At 36.5% G+C, this 14,643-nt stretch overlaps 3 protein-coding genes across 4 annotated transcripts in view; 2 read left to right on the forward strand and 1 right to left on the reverse strand.

Moving 5' to 3' along the window:
- LOC307172230 (m-AAA protease-interacting protein 1, mitochondrial) overlaps positions 1-3,229 on the forward strand; it is a 101,633-nt gene extending 98,404 nt beyond the window's left edge. Inside the window, exon 6 of the mRNA XM_079894407.1 lies at positions 3,215-3,229. The gene's annotated coding sequence lies outside the window, so the exon portion shown is untranslated. The remainder of the gene's footprint in view (positions 1-3,214) is intronic.
- znf385d (zinc finger protein 385D) overlaps positions 1-14,643 on the reverse strand; it is an 80,704-nt gene that overhangs the window by 53,231 nt on the left and 12,830 nt on the right. The gene's annotated exons all lie outside the window — the stretch shown is intronic.
- Positions 1-14,643, forward strand: part of LOC307172232 (uncharacterized protein) — a 381,392-nt gene that overhangs the window by 13,603 nt on the left and 353,146 nt on the right. The gene's annotated exons all lie outside the window — the stretch shown is intronic.

A 14,643-nucleotide genomic window follows, 5' to 3' on the forward strand; every position in this document is an offset into this window, starting at 1 on the left:
ACAGACTGGACTGTTTGACCAATCAGAGCAGAGTAGACCAATCACAACAGACTGGGCCATCTGACCAATCAGAGCAGACCAATCACAACAGACTGGGTCATCTGACCAATCAGAGCAGAGTAGACCAATCAGAGCAGAGCAGGCTCTCGGAAAGGAGGAGTTTAAAGAGACTGAATCCTTGATTGAACCATTTCAGACACTGCGAGAAAATTAAAGTATTTTCTGACCTTGTATGCATGTAAGCCTACTGTAGGAGACACCAAAACAAAATTAGGAACCTGTAAAATAGCAGAATAGGGGCACTAAATCTCTTCACTGTAGTCCATGCTCGACCGGTCTGCTCTACGCTCACCGTCACAAAACAGCAGTGAGACTTTCTCCTCCACTCAAGGATTATATAAGAGTTATGCGTCTAACCTCCCAAACAGAGCAGAAGTGGTTTCGCACTCCACAGACTTATGGGTCTATTTTCATTGTTCCTAGCCTGAGGTCGAGCTTCTGGAGCTGTTTATGCCCGTCATGAGAAGCTCTTGCCCACTCGTATCTTCATCTCCATCTCTCTTCTCCTCTGTGAGTGGGGTTTTCACTGAACTCAGATCCAATAATCACAGTTTCTGCAGCAGAGCCTCCTACACAGGTCTCAACACTCACACAATAGAGCTATGTTTAGATTTACACAACATTTAACCAGCAAAAGGCCGTATCGCAGACCTCCCAAAGTTTCTCTATGCCTTCAGACTCACAAAACAACTTAAAACCCACAAGACTGAAAGAGCTGGGCGAAGAAAATCTCTGAAATCAGACGAACCATTATTTCACTGTTGCCAAGTAAATTCAAAACGATTATCATAAGCAGTAAAATTTAGTTAAAGGGGTGGTATAATGCCCTTTTCACAAGATGTAAAATAAGTCTCTGATGTCCCCAGAGTGTGTGAAGTTTTAGCTCAAAATACCTCACAGATATTTTTATATAGCATGTTAAAATTGTCACTTTTTGAGGGTGAGCAAAAACTCTCCGTTTTGTGTGTGTCCCTTTAAATGCAAATGAGCTGCTGCTCCCGGCACAGGGGGCGGAGCTTCAAGAGCTCGTGTTCTTTTACCTCACACACACATGCACTGAACGTTTCAAAAACTTTTAGGCTTTTATGTTCAAACCGGAGTCAGACAATGATGGAGAGACTCGAGAAGAAGTGACAACACGTAGAAGCAACAGGACATTTCTGAATGGATAGTTGATGAATTTATGAAGCTGATGTGTAGTTATCTTCTAGTCATTGATTAGCATATTCTGTCATGATAATCTATAAATCGTGTTCAGGGGGCGGGGTTTATGTAAATTCTAGGGTTGGTGATGTCACTAACCCGGGAGGAATGTGGTGTAGTCTCTACCAGCCGTTTCTTGTAGTCCTTAAAAAGCGATTTCATTAAAAGCAAATATCTCCCTTTGCTTTGAACTTTGAGTGTTGTAACTTTGCAGATGTTGTTTATGCTCAAACAGCAACATTACACACTAACTAAAGTTAGAAAAGTCAAATCATAATCAACCACCCCTTTAAAATAATCATGGCATGTTTTCCACACTTTCTTTCACTAAATGAACACGCACGCACTCACCCACGCACGCACTCACACACACACACACACACACACACACACACACACACACACACACACACACACACACACACATATATACAGTTGCAAGAAAAAGTATGTGAATAATTTTAACAAAATAAGAGAGCTCATACAAAATGCATGTTATTTTTTTATTTAGTACTGTCCTGAATAAGATATTTTACATAAAACATGTTTACATATATCTTCATCTGCAAGAGGTTCACATACTTTTTCTTGCAACTGTATATATACTGTATATTTACCAAAAAGTGTAAATACAAGGAAAATGCCAGAGACTTCCAGAAATATTTTTGAAAGATGATGCAAACAAGTTGCTCAATCAGTTTTGAATTAATTGAAGCTGATCCATAAAAAAACAGCAACACTTTACAATAAAGTTAATTAGTTAACAGAAGTTAATGTATTAACTAACATGAACTATCGATGAGCTATACATTTATTACAGTGCTTATTAATCTTTGTTAATGTTAGTTAATAAATATCCAGCTGTTCATTGTTTGCTCATGTTAGTTCACAGTGCATTAACTAATGTTAACAAATACAACCTTTGATTTGAATAAATAATGCATTAGTAAATGTTGAAATTAATATTAACTAAGATTAATAAATGCTGAGGGAGTATTGTTCATTCTTAGTTCATGTTAACTAAGGTAGTTAACTAATGAACCTTATTGTAAAGTGTTACCAAAAAAACTTCCCAATTCTTATGCCGTTTTTGTTTCCGAAGTTTACATTAGAGAAACTGATGAAAACCTCTTTATGGTATTATTTACATGAGATAAGATCACAAGAAAAGATCCAAAAAGGAAGAAAATGCAATAGTCAGATAATAAGCACACTAAAATCATTGCTTAACACTTTTTTACAGTGTCCTTGTTACATATGTTACATGGATTTACCATAGTAATAAGAGTAAATTATGCATAATTACATGCAATTAACCCTCAACCAAATCCTAAACCTACCCTAACCCTATAGTAAGTACATGTAGTTGCTTAATATTACTCAGTACTTAAATATATAATTACACTGTAACAATGACACCTTAAAATAAAGTGTAATCACAGCAATCATGATGCTGATCAAAAGGAACATGAATATATTGTAAAAGATATGTGAATATTATTCTTCCAACCTTTATGCAAACTGGTTCTGTCTTGCAGAATTCCACTGGAATTGCATTCAAAGTGAGGAATCGTTCATGCTCACTCAAGTGTTCCTCACGGAGAAATCCTTAACAAGATCCATGACAACAGAAATGAGTCCATTCATCTCCTGATGGCTGTTCGTCCATGCTAACTGAACATGATCAATCGTGGTGTGAAAGAGAGGAAGGTGAATATGAGCACATGCCACTGAACACAACACAACACAACACAACACAACACAACACAACACAACACAACACAACACAGACACGCCAGAGGCAAAACAGCGTGAAATGCTGCTTTGTCCACACTAATACGTTTTTGTTTGAAAACGCATCTTTTTCTCTCCGCTTTGGCCCTCCGTCCACACTGAGGGTACGCTTACACGACAATGATATGCTTAAAGCAACACTGCGGTCCCCCTACAGGTTGGAAGCGGAATTGTCCATTATCGCTGTCGTAAATCATTTCGCCGCCCGCAGTCTACTGTCGCACGCACGCTCGCTGTTTATCCAGCACCGGCTTTGAATGAACAATGTCCAAAGACAAAGTAGAGTATGATGCATGATTTCATGAAAGCATGATGTATTGCGACATCAGAAATGAAGAAAAACTAAATAATGACTATTGTAACGCTTGACGTAAAGCAAGTCAAATTTGTAGTTTTCTTATGTCTCATTAGAACTACAGAAACGCGACCCGATCTGGCAATCTTACATAGCAGATATAGGGCCGCAAAGCGGATCCAGAAGTGCCTTTCACCCTGTTACGAGTTGATGCGATTTTGGAAATATTATTTTATGGTAAAAAATGTTCCTTAGTGTTGCTTTAAAACGGAGAAGTTTTTCCATTGAGTTTTCCGCGTACAGACGACAACCATTGTCAAAACGATTGCCATTTACATAGATCAGCGAAAAAGACTAAAAATGCTGTATTCTTCTGCCAGGCCAGTAGATGGCGATGCAACACTATAGACTGAACACGTAATACGCATGTGCATGACGTCATCGTTTTCAAAGACTTGCGTTTTTATTGTTTACATGGAGACCGTTTACAAAAGTTTGCGTTTTCATGCACCCAAAATGCCACTGTCGTGTAAACGAACGGCCAAGTCGCATAAAAAGTTGAGCGTTTTAAGTTGAAAGCGGTGTCATATAAACAGCCCCGACTGTGTTTTTAGCAACTAAAACGAAGCTTTTTGAAAACGCTCTCCAAAGCGGCTACATTTGAAAACACTGTTTTCGCGCTGTCGTGTGGACTGTGAAAACTGAGGCATTTAAAACCGATGACGCAAGTTTAGTCATGTGATGCATATTGAACCCATTCATGTTTATACAGGTATTGAGCCATTCAGTGTATTATATGCTATTCACTTTCACACAGTTGCTAAAATGTGTTTCTCTGCACACTCTTCATATCACAGTCCTGCAAAGATGACAGAAAATTCACTCGCATTTGCCGTCCTGCGGTAAAACATCGTTTTAGACCAAACATATGATGTTGAGTGAGTGTGACCTGGACGATCAGTGAATGCTGAGATATTCTGCTAAATAAAATGATCCTGCCAGAAGAATAGCAAGAGAACTTTATGAAGTCTGTTCCGTCCGTATCATCAGCGTTTTAAGACTTTTAGAAAATGCTAGTGGACGGAGAAATAAAAAAAAGGCCGTTTTCAAATCTATCCGGATTAATGTAGACGTAGCGTTTAATTACACTGTCCACATGAGTTACAGGATTAAAGGAACAGTTCATGCAAAAATTACAATTCTGTCATTATTTACTCACCATCATATTGTTCCAAACCTGTATGACTTCTTTTCTTCATGCCAAAACTGTATATTTACCCAAACGTCTAAGCTGTTCTCTTTCCCACAATGCAAATGAATGTGGACCAGGGCTTTCAAGCTTCAAAAAGCCCAATAAAGGGATAATAAAACTAGTCAATATGACTAATTATCTATGTTTCAAATGTTCTGAAGTCATATGATAGCTTTGTGTGGGAAAAAGAGTAACACTAAAGTCATCACTGAAAATCTTGCTTGACATCTGTAGTCAGCATTCATTTCCATTGTTTTGAAAGATGTCAGAATGAATAAATAATGACCGCATTTTCATTTTTGGATAAACTATTCCAGCTCGTAAATCACTAAAATATGCTGGAGAATGAAATATTGCTTCTATTTTGATGCACAGCTGAGCAACTTCTTTTTGCCAATCTGAAATAAAATTATTCACAAATATTAAAATAGCAAATTATAACCAATTAACTATAGATAGATAGATAGATAGATATACAGTGAAGGGTAGATTAGGCTACTTACAATTTGTAGTCTGTTACAGATTGACAATTGAAAATTGTAGTTTGTAACATAATCTGTTACATTACACATTTTAAGGTATTGTAATCTGACTACTTTTTGTTTACTTTTAGATTACTTTTGATCTAGCTTGTTATCACATTAATTTGAATATAAAAATACAAAGAGAAAGAAAATATAAGGCCATATAAGGCAGTTTTTTCCAATTGCTCACACACTAAAATGACATGCACAGCACAATTATTCAAACTGACACACTTCTCAAGTCTCCAAAAGTCTAAACACATTTTCTGCTTTACACACATTTTGCAATTCAAAATGGCACTTTTTAAACACACTGAACACGTTCTCTGCATACAACACACCAATCTGACATAAAGTCACATGTTTGCCATTTCAAAACACTGCCATTCAAAATGACACTCTGATTGGCCAATACATGTGTCATCTGACCAAACACCTCAATGCTTAATTGTTAACACCTAAAACATTTTCAGTTTACTGTTTTTTGTGAGCATATTTTTGTTCAGTCCAATGTAAATATAGTGCATATGTTGCACTGAATTGTTTGGTGAAAAATAATTAAAAAAATTCAACAGCATGTGTGTATCTGCAAATATTTCTGTGTATGTGAACAATCTGAAGAATTTCCTACAATTTGAACTATTTTAGTATTGAAGATGAGAGTGCTCTTCATTACGCTCAACAGTGTGTAGTTGCTTAGACAAAAATCTGCTAATTTGAATGAAGTGTGCAACATTTCGTGCAAAAGTTTGATTTTGATAATGCAATATGTAGTTTTGGTTGCAGTGCTTCATTTTGCAGGATATATTCTGTATTTTGCAGTTTGGTTGTGTGGTTTTGCGAATTGTGTTTAGTATTTTGATAAAACCAGCCTAGTTTGCAAAATTGTGTGTTAGCAATTGGAAAAAACTGTAAACATAGGGTTTCTCAAACTATGGTTTGTGAAGGAACTGCAGAGGGTTGGGGTTAATTAAATCATTAAAATGTCAATATCTAAAAAAAACTAAAAATCAATGAGATTGAAGAATTAGTGAGAATCAATAAGAATAAATGAATATATAATCATTAAAAGCGTAACTGTTAATATGCAATATAATACAAGTACTTCATTTATGGAATCTGATTATGTAATCCAGATTGAAATTTGAGATCAAGAACATAAAATGTGATCGACTACAAAGTTCTGAACTGATTTAGTGCCTACAACACAACTGAATACTATTACTTTGTACTTAATTGTAATAGAGTGAACTTGACCATTGTCTTGTTCGTCGCCGGATTATTCAGAGAACAGAAGCTCAGACTGCAGATAAAGCTCAACTTGCTCAGATTTGTTCTGGTCCTTAAACTTGTTCTCCATAATTGCACCCTCATGGATGAGACATGCAATTAACTACACTGTTCAAAGATCAGTCAACCGTCAATTAATTTTATATAATCAATGAACTCTTTAACAATTCTCAGTTAGACTCATTAGATCTGTTTAAAAAAATCTGCAACTGCAAACGAAAAAAATTGAATGTTTAACATTCTTTTAGTTGTCAAAATTAATTATGCAGAAGCAGCTGGCGCATAAATGCCAGAATGTAAAATTATTATTTAATGCACATTTAACTGTGATCCGTTTTCATTTGGACTAACACAAAACTGGCACCTATTTTCTAGTACAAATGCACAGTGCTTGCATTTATTGTGCATTAAATTAAAGATAAAAAAATATGCATATCAATTTGTGATCTTGCATGGCAGAATATTTTAGTCCATACATTTGAGAGAAAATATAAATGCATGGAAAGTTTTAACGCAGCTTTAATCATCTCCACATTTAATCATGTTGAAAAGATATTTTTTATTTAGATTTATATAATAACTTTCAAGAGGGTGGACTCATTTTTGCAACACTTATTTCATCACTTTGATAAGAAAATCTTGACATGCTTCTTTGATAACTGATCAAGCAGACTTGAGGGAACATTATATCTTCAAGTTCTTATGTATCTTTTTAGATATTTTTGTATTTATTCGCATTTGAATAACTTGTGACGGTAAATCAAAGTGAATGTGTGTCGTTTGCTTCGGGATCAGACGAGTTAAATCAGCTCATCATCCAAGTGCATTAAGTGTGTTTGCCTTTCTAAGTGTGCTTGACTTTCTGTCTGAAAATATGCCAAGAAAGCTTTCTTCTTAAATCTCCAACTTCACTTAACAAATACAATAAAAGCTAGTCATGCACTCTAGATAGTTTTGAGTCAGACGGCCAAAGCTGCTATTTATTTAAGATCTCCACCGTCTGAGGCGCTTACATGAGCCTCGAGTCAGATTATGAATGGATTATCAGACTGCATGTAAACAGAGTCAGAAAACTCCATTTGACCCTGAAGGAAAGCGAGACATGCTTGTGTGTGATATGGTGTAGACTGGCATGTAAAACAGGAGTTGGACGTGAAGGGGAATGAGCAGCGAGAGTTAACTCTTCTGAGAAGGCAAGCGTTGCTGTAGGCTATCTCTTCAACCAGCCCGTGCTCTTTAAACTCACGGCGACCTCATAAATCTGGTGAAAAGCTTGTGTTTGAAGACTTAAGTGAGGTTCTCCAGAGACTTTCATGATGTGTTAGAGGTGTAAAGAGGCTTGCGTGACATCTTCATTGGTGAAACATGGTGCAATATAAATAAGCAAATGTGCATCACTTCCCAAAAGAGCAAGCAAGTTTGCGATTCAATGCACAAGCAAAATGCACCCAAATATGCATCAAAAAACAAATAAAGCTAAAGTGTTAAACATATGTTTTAGTATTGTGATGTTCTTAAACAGTTACAGAGATAAACAGCTGAGAGGGTCAAACTTAACTGTGCTATAGGTGTACTTTTTAATTTTCTTTCGGTAATACTTTTTTCAAGACGGCTATTGATAGTCTGCGGGATTTCCTTTTGTTTTTTACGTCTCCATAACTTAAAATGGAAGATTAAATCCATGTTGAGAATAATAGTATTTAAGATGTTTGCACTACAAAATACACCAATGTACACTGAAAAAATGAATCGTTGAATTTAATAAAAAAAATTATCGTAACACAATTGATTTTACCTACATTTAAACAAATGCATTAAGTTGAACTAAAACTGATTAAGTGTGTTTACGATAATTTTTTTTATTAAATTCAACGAATAATTTTTTTCAGTGTAAGTTAAATCAAATTAATACATTAATCTTACTATTAAATATTAAGAATAACATCAGTAAACATTCTAGACTATATTGACTGAAATTGACATATTAAACCAACTTAATATTTATAACTGAATTTACTCAGGAAGAGTTTGCTTTCTTTAAGCTGATTACTTACTTAACATCTTAAGTTTGCTTTGCATTGGTTTCCAAGCATAAACTAAACTTGTGGTTGTTCTAATGTCGATGACGCAAACACACTGTAGTTTGAACCCAAAACTACATGTGAAAAGAAAAATGTGAATCAATGAAATCAAAAATATCTGTCAAAGTAATGCTCCTGAAACAAAGCATGGGAGAGCTGAGATTGAATTTCAAAGAGCATTTACCCTCCCAGCATGTGTGTGTGTGTGTGTGTGTGTGTGTGTGTGTGTGTGTGTGTGTGTGTGTGTGTGTGACCCGCTTCAGGTCAGCGGCTGGTAGTTTGTAACATGAAAAGCATGAATGTGACAGAGGTAAAGTCCTGTCAAACATGATCTATGCTGACATCACAGAGTTACGACACTGAAGGATTCGCACGCGCTTCATGCATGCATTGAGGTCAGTGAAAACAACAATACAGATGATTCAGACCCTGAGGAATGCGTTGTGTGTATGGAAAACTGCTCAGGGGATATGTCAGGATTTGAGAGACGTTTCAATTCAGTCAACTAAACCCCCCCCGGGCTCCGATACGTCTCGTTCTCCCGGCGATCTGCATCTGCAAACGCACAAATTGTTGTAATCAGAATGCAGTATATTATGCTCAGCTGCACAGACGAACTGGCACGAAAATGTTGGAATAAAAAGCCGGGGTTATTATCAGTGCATTCCACAGGGAGAGGCCATTGGCGGATCACCAGGGAACAGCATCAGCGTGAGAGCGGGAACAGTGGGAATGAGAGACCAGCAGCTGTGTGTGTGTGTGTGTGTGTGTGTGTGTGTGTGTGTGTGTGTGAGGTGGAACACGCTCTCACACACTCACACACACACCTTATTTATCCCTTGAGCTTTTAGCAATAGAGAGGGATTCCCAAACTTCCCAGCTGACACCTTTGACAAAAAAATATTTTCTTGAATTATCCCCTGAGATTTTAAGTTACCTTTAAAATAATTGCAAAGCATATATATATATATATATATATATATATATATATATATATATATATATATATATATATATATATATATATATATATATATATATATATATACTGTATATAGTTAAATTATTATTATTCCAATTTAAAATAATTGTTTTTCAGGATTATTTGATCAATAGAAAGTTCAAAAGAACATCATTTATTTGACAAATAAATCTTTTGTAACATTATAATAACTTTACTGTCACTTTTGATCAATTTAATGAATCCTTGCTGAATAAAGGTATTAATGTCTTCAAAAATCTTACTGACTTCAACCTTTTGAAGAGTAGTGTATGTACACACACACACACACAATAAAAAAAAATAATAATATTTGATCATTATTATTTTACATTACAGAACACTAATATGTCTCAAATTCTCCACTTTCAAACGTTAATTCCTCAAGCTTTCATTTTGGTGGAAAAATGTACGTTTTTTTTTTTTAAGTGTGTATAGATGATGCTTCTTGTTATAAATCTGTTAAAATACTGAAAACATACAGTATGTCCAAAAACATGTTGGAAATTATACAAATGTGAAAAAAAGTGATCCTAGAGTCATTGCATATCCAAACGCACATTATAAGAGAGATTTGGGTAACACTTTATTTTACAGTGTCCTTGTTGCATATGTTACATGTACTTACCATAGTAATAACAGTAAATTATGCATTATTACATGCAACTAACCCTCAACCAAACCCTAATCCTACCCTAACCCTATAGTAAGTACATGTTAGTTGCTTAATAGTTGCTGTTGCCTTTGGCTTGCTCAGTTGGGGATATTTAATTTAATTTAATCAATCAATAACACTATTGATCAGCATTACCAAACGTGGAAGTTTTTCCCACTAGAAACAAACCTTGTTGTGTTATTTTGATTTAATACTGTGAAGCTGCTTTGATACAACCTGTATTGTGAAAAGCGCTATACAAATATACTTGACTTGACTTGACTAATATTACTCAGTACTTAAATATATAATTACACTGTAACAACGACACCGTAAAATAAAGTGTAAACCGAGATTTGATAATCACATTAAGCATTTCATGTTTGTTTTGATTAATGGTGCAGTCCTATTTATTTATGTAAATTTTACTTTTCTATGATTGAATGAACAATTAGCTTTTTATCAACTCGCGAACCCCGGTTTGGGAACAGAGGAAAGCGGTGCGGACACACACTCATCCAGAGAGCAGCGCCGAGGCCCGTGTGTCACTCCAGCGCTTCACTCCGGAGCAATTTTCCACTGAGAAATCAATAGCGGAGTGCAGACTTCTCTACAGGGGAAATAGAGTTTGTATTGTTTCTCGCAGACAAATGCAGGCTTCAGGGAAGATAAATGGTATTTTCATGGGGCCTTAACAGAAAACGGCATTCATTCGCTCTCGTCTCTCTTTTTTCCGGATCACATCCAGAGCGCGTCGTTCTTCACCTTTGAACAGAACGCCACGGATTGGCTTCTTCTGCTCGACGATTAATATTGCTGATAATATCTTCTGCCCTCATATGACCTCGACTATAAAAGCACAGCTTAACTTTTCTTCGCTGGATCTGCGTCAGATACACATAATCCGCCTGGATTCCACGTCCAAGCACGTTCCTTCCAAAAACTCCTGTCTGATGTTTCATAACTTTTATATCAGACCAAGTAGCAGCGTTTTATATATCGCAGAACAACCCAGAGAGTCATAACTATGTCCAAATATATCACAAACCAGGCGAAACGCCACACGCTTCCAGTGTCAACGTGATTCTGTCTAGTCAACGTGAAATACTTTAAAAATTATTATTTATTTTAATTATTATATCAAGAATGTAAAATATAATATATATATGAAGAGTTCAGATGCAAAAGCCTCTAAGTGCCATCTGAAATTTTCTTCTAAAATTATCATTTTTATCAAGCTCGTATATTTAAGTTCAGTAATTTCACTTTAATGACAATTAATAGGCTATTTTCATTGCCATTAAAGTGAAATAACTGAACATAAACATACAAGCTTGATAAAAATTATCATTCTAGAAGAAAATTTCTGAGGGCACTTAGAGGCTTTTGCATCTGAACTCTTCATATACACACACACACACACACACACACACACACACCCATATATTCTATATATACACACATTATCTGGACACACACACACACACACACACACACACACACACACACATTCTATATACACACATTATCTGGACACACACACACACACACACACACACACACACACACACACACACACACACACACACTATATATACACACATTATCTGGAAACAAACTCTGCACATCATTCCAGGCCTGTAAACTTGCTGTTAACATATATTAGGGTTGGAAAATCCCTGCCATCATATTCTATAAGATTCCTTTGTGTTTACGATTTTTAACCAGTGAACGTTTAATGCGCCTCTGAGACCAAGCTATAGATCTGACCTCACTGTTTCCTGAGAACACACTAACACACACACACACACACACACACACACACACACACACACACACACGCTCCAACATATTCTCTATTTTCTCATTTTCTATATGACGTCCAACATCCTTTCTTTTATCCAGAATGGCTTTGTTGATGTCATGCTATAAAACCACACTGAATCTAGACAGTAGCAATAACACAATACAAGAAGGTTTATTAATAATGAACATGGATGACAAGCCGGCACTACGCTTTTTAGACCATAAAGCTCAACAACGATAACACACAAACACAACACGCAATATTACAGTGAAACCTAAACGAATACCCCCCTAAACCTGTTTCACACACTTTACAGTATACAGCTCTGATTCCACTCCGGCCACAATGCATGCTGGGTAACCAACAGCTCAAGAATGTATTTTTTTCTGGTGGTGGTGGGGGGGGGGGGGATCAAATGTAGCCGTTCTGACAAATAAAAACTGCACTTCAATGAGCATTTGAGCCATTTCAAGCTGTGTGATTGATTTCTGCACTCCAGAATATAGCAAAACATTTGCTGTTGCATCAGTGCCACGTGCAAGAGTACCGACCGAGCAAAAATCCCCAAAAGAATGGGAAATAAATGCATTTACAGCATGATCAAGCCAACGCTGGAATTCAATATCAGAGTCTGCTTCGCCAACATAACATGAGAGAGAGAGAGAGAGAGAGAGAGAGAGAGAGAGAGAGAGAGAGAGAGAGAGAGAGAGAGGGAGAGAGGGAGAGAGAGAGAGAGAGAGAGAGGGGGAGAATCATTCTTATCTCGTCTGAATGTTGGTACAAATGTACAAAGGTGTTTTTTTTATTTATATATATAAAATAAATATATTCATGCATTTGTTTACTGATTGATTTCTTGACTTTATTGATTATTTGTTCATTGCTTATGTAATGGCCAATGCTTTGGCAATACTGTACAAGTCATGCCAATAAAGCGCATTTGAATTTGAGAGAGAGAGAGAGAGAGAGAGAGAGAGAGAGAGAGTGTGTGAGAGAGAGAGAGAGAGAGAGAGACAGAGAGAGAGAGAGAGAGAGAGTGTGTGTGAGAGAGAGAGAGAGAGAGAGAGAGAGAGAGAGAGAGAGAGAGAGAGAGAGAGAGAGAGAGAGAGAGAGAGATTACTGTGAGTTAATCTAGTATCAGATTACTGGCCAATGCACAACTCATTATTGAAGGAAAAGTCCGTTAAATACAGATTAGAGATCCAGAGCAAATGTCAGCCTTGGCGACCATCGCTGCCTCTCTCTGAACCGCTATCAAGTGTGTGTGTGTGTGTGTGTGTGTGTGTATGACTAAACTCTTCTGTGATGCTCGATGTGCCTCTCCGCTCCACATGCATCTGTTACCAGCATGTTTGAAAAATCCCACACTCCCGTTTCCAAACGCTGGTCCAGCCAGTTCAGTGTCTCTCCAGCCAAACCCCTCCCAGCGTCACGCCGTCTCAAGACAACACAGCCTGTCTGTTGTGCTCTTACAGACTTCAGCACATGCACCAATAATCGGAGAGGTTCCCATCTGTCGGTGGCACTATGGGTGAGCGCTGATGACTGCTTTAGTGCCACGCCGGCATCTTGCACAAATTAATTTCTCATTTTTGCATAATACTGACAAAAAAAAAAAAAACTCAAAGCAATGCAGAGAAATGTCATTCCAGATTTTCTCTTTCAAAAGCTCAAGAGAATTAATGGAAATCGTATGGTTCAAGTATCAACGTCGTCTCAGATGTTTCTCCTTAAAATGATTTAAAGAGAAATAAAAAGACACAAATGAGACATGCAGTTTATTAGTATTGGGAGAATTTGATCATCTCAGGTTTCTTCTAAAAATCCATATGAGAAGTAAAAATAGACACAAATTAGTCATACAGCAAGAATGCTAATATCAGCTCCGATCATTTTGAGAATTTAATGAATTTTCAGACAATTATCTGATTGCCACCCATTTGGTCTCATGGCAGAGTTTGAAACCTCTTCAGAAACTCGGGCCTTTTTCTCAGGAGAAACATCTGAGGAATAGGATACTTAACCAAAGGTCTCCAAAACCTTCTCCATGTAAACTCACTGGCATCTATGAGGAACTTTGTGAGAAAGTCCTTCGTGACGTTTCTTAAATAAATAAAGACCATTTGTTTTCTCTTCTTCTTTTAGCACCAATTATTATTTGGAAGCCAGATATACATCTATCATCCAGCTGACTCAAATGACATGTTTATATGATCTTCCGAAGTTCACAAACCTAGCTTAACAACTGGCTTTGCATTTCCAGAACTACTTCACACTGAACAGTCCCAAAACTACTGAAGCTTGTTTCCGCCATTTATCTCAGAATTGCGTAATATAAAGTCTCACATGCGAGTTATGAAGGCAGAATTGTGTGAAATAAAGTCGCAATTGTGTTATAAAGTCAGAATTGTGTGATATAAAGTCGCAATTGCGTTATAAAGTCAGAATTGCATGATATAAAGTCAAAATTGCATGTAATAAAGTCAGAATTGTGAGATATAAACTCGCAATCCTGACTTTTTTCTCGCAATTGCGAGTTTATATCACGCAATTCTGACTTTATAACATACAATTGGGAGATATAAAGTCGCAATTATGTGTTATAAACTCACTATAGTGAGAAATAAACTCGCAACTGTTTGTTATAAAGTCAGAATTGAGAGATATAAACTCACAATTTCC

The sequence above is a fragment of the Squalius cephalus genome (genome assembly GCF_949319135.1).
Source record: "Squalius cephalus genome assembly, chromosome: 15".
Classification (NCBI taxonomy): domain Eukaryota; kingdom Metazoa; phylum Chordata; class Actinopteri; order Cypriniformes; family Leuciscidae; genus Squalius; species Squalius cephalus.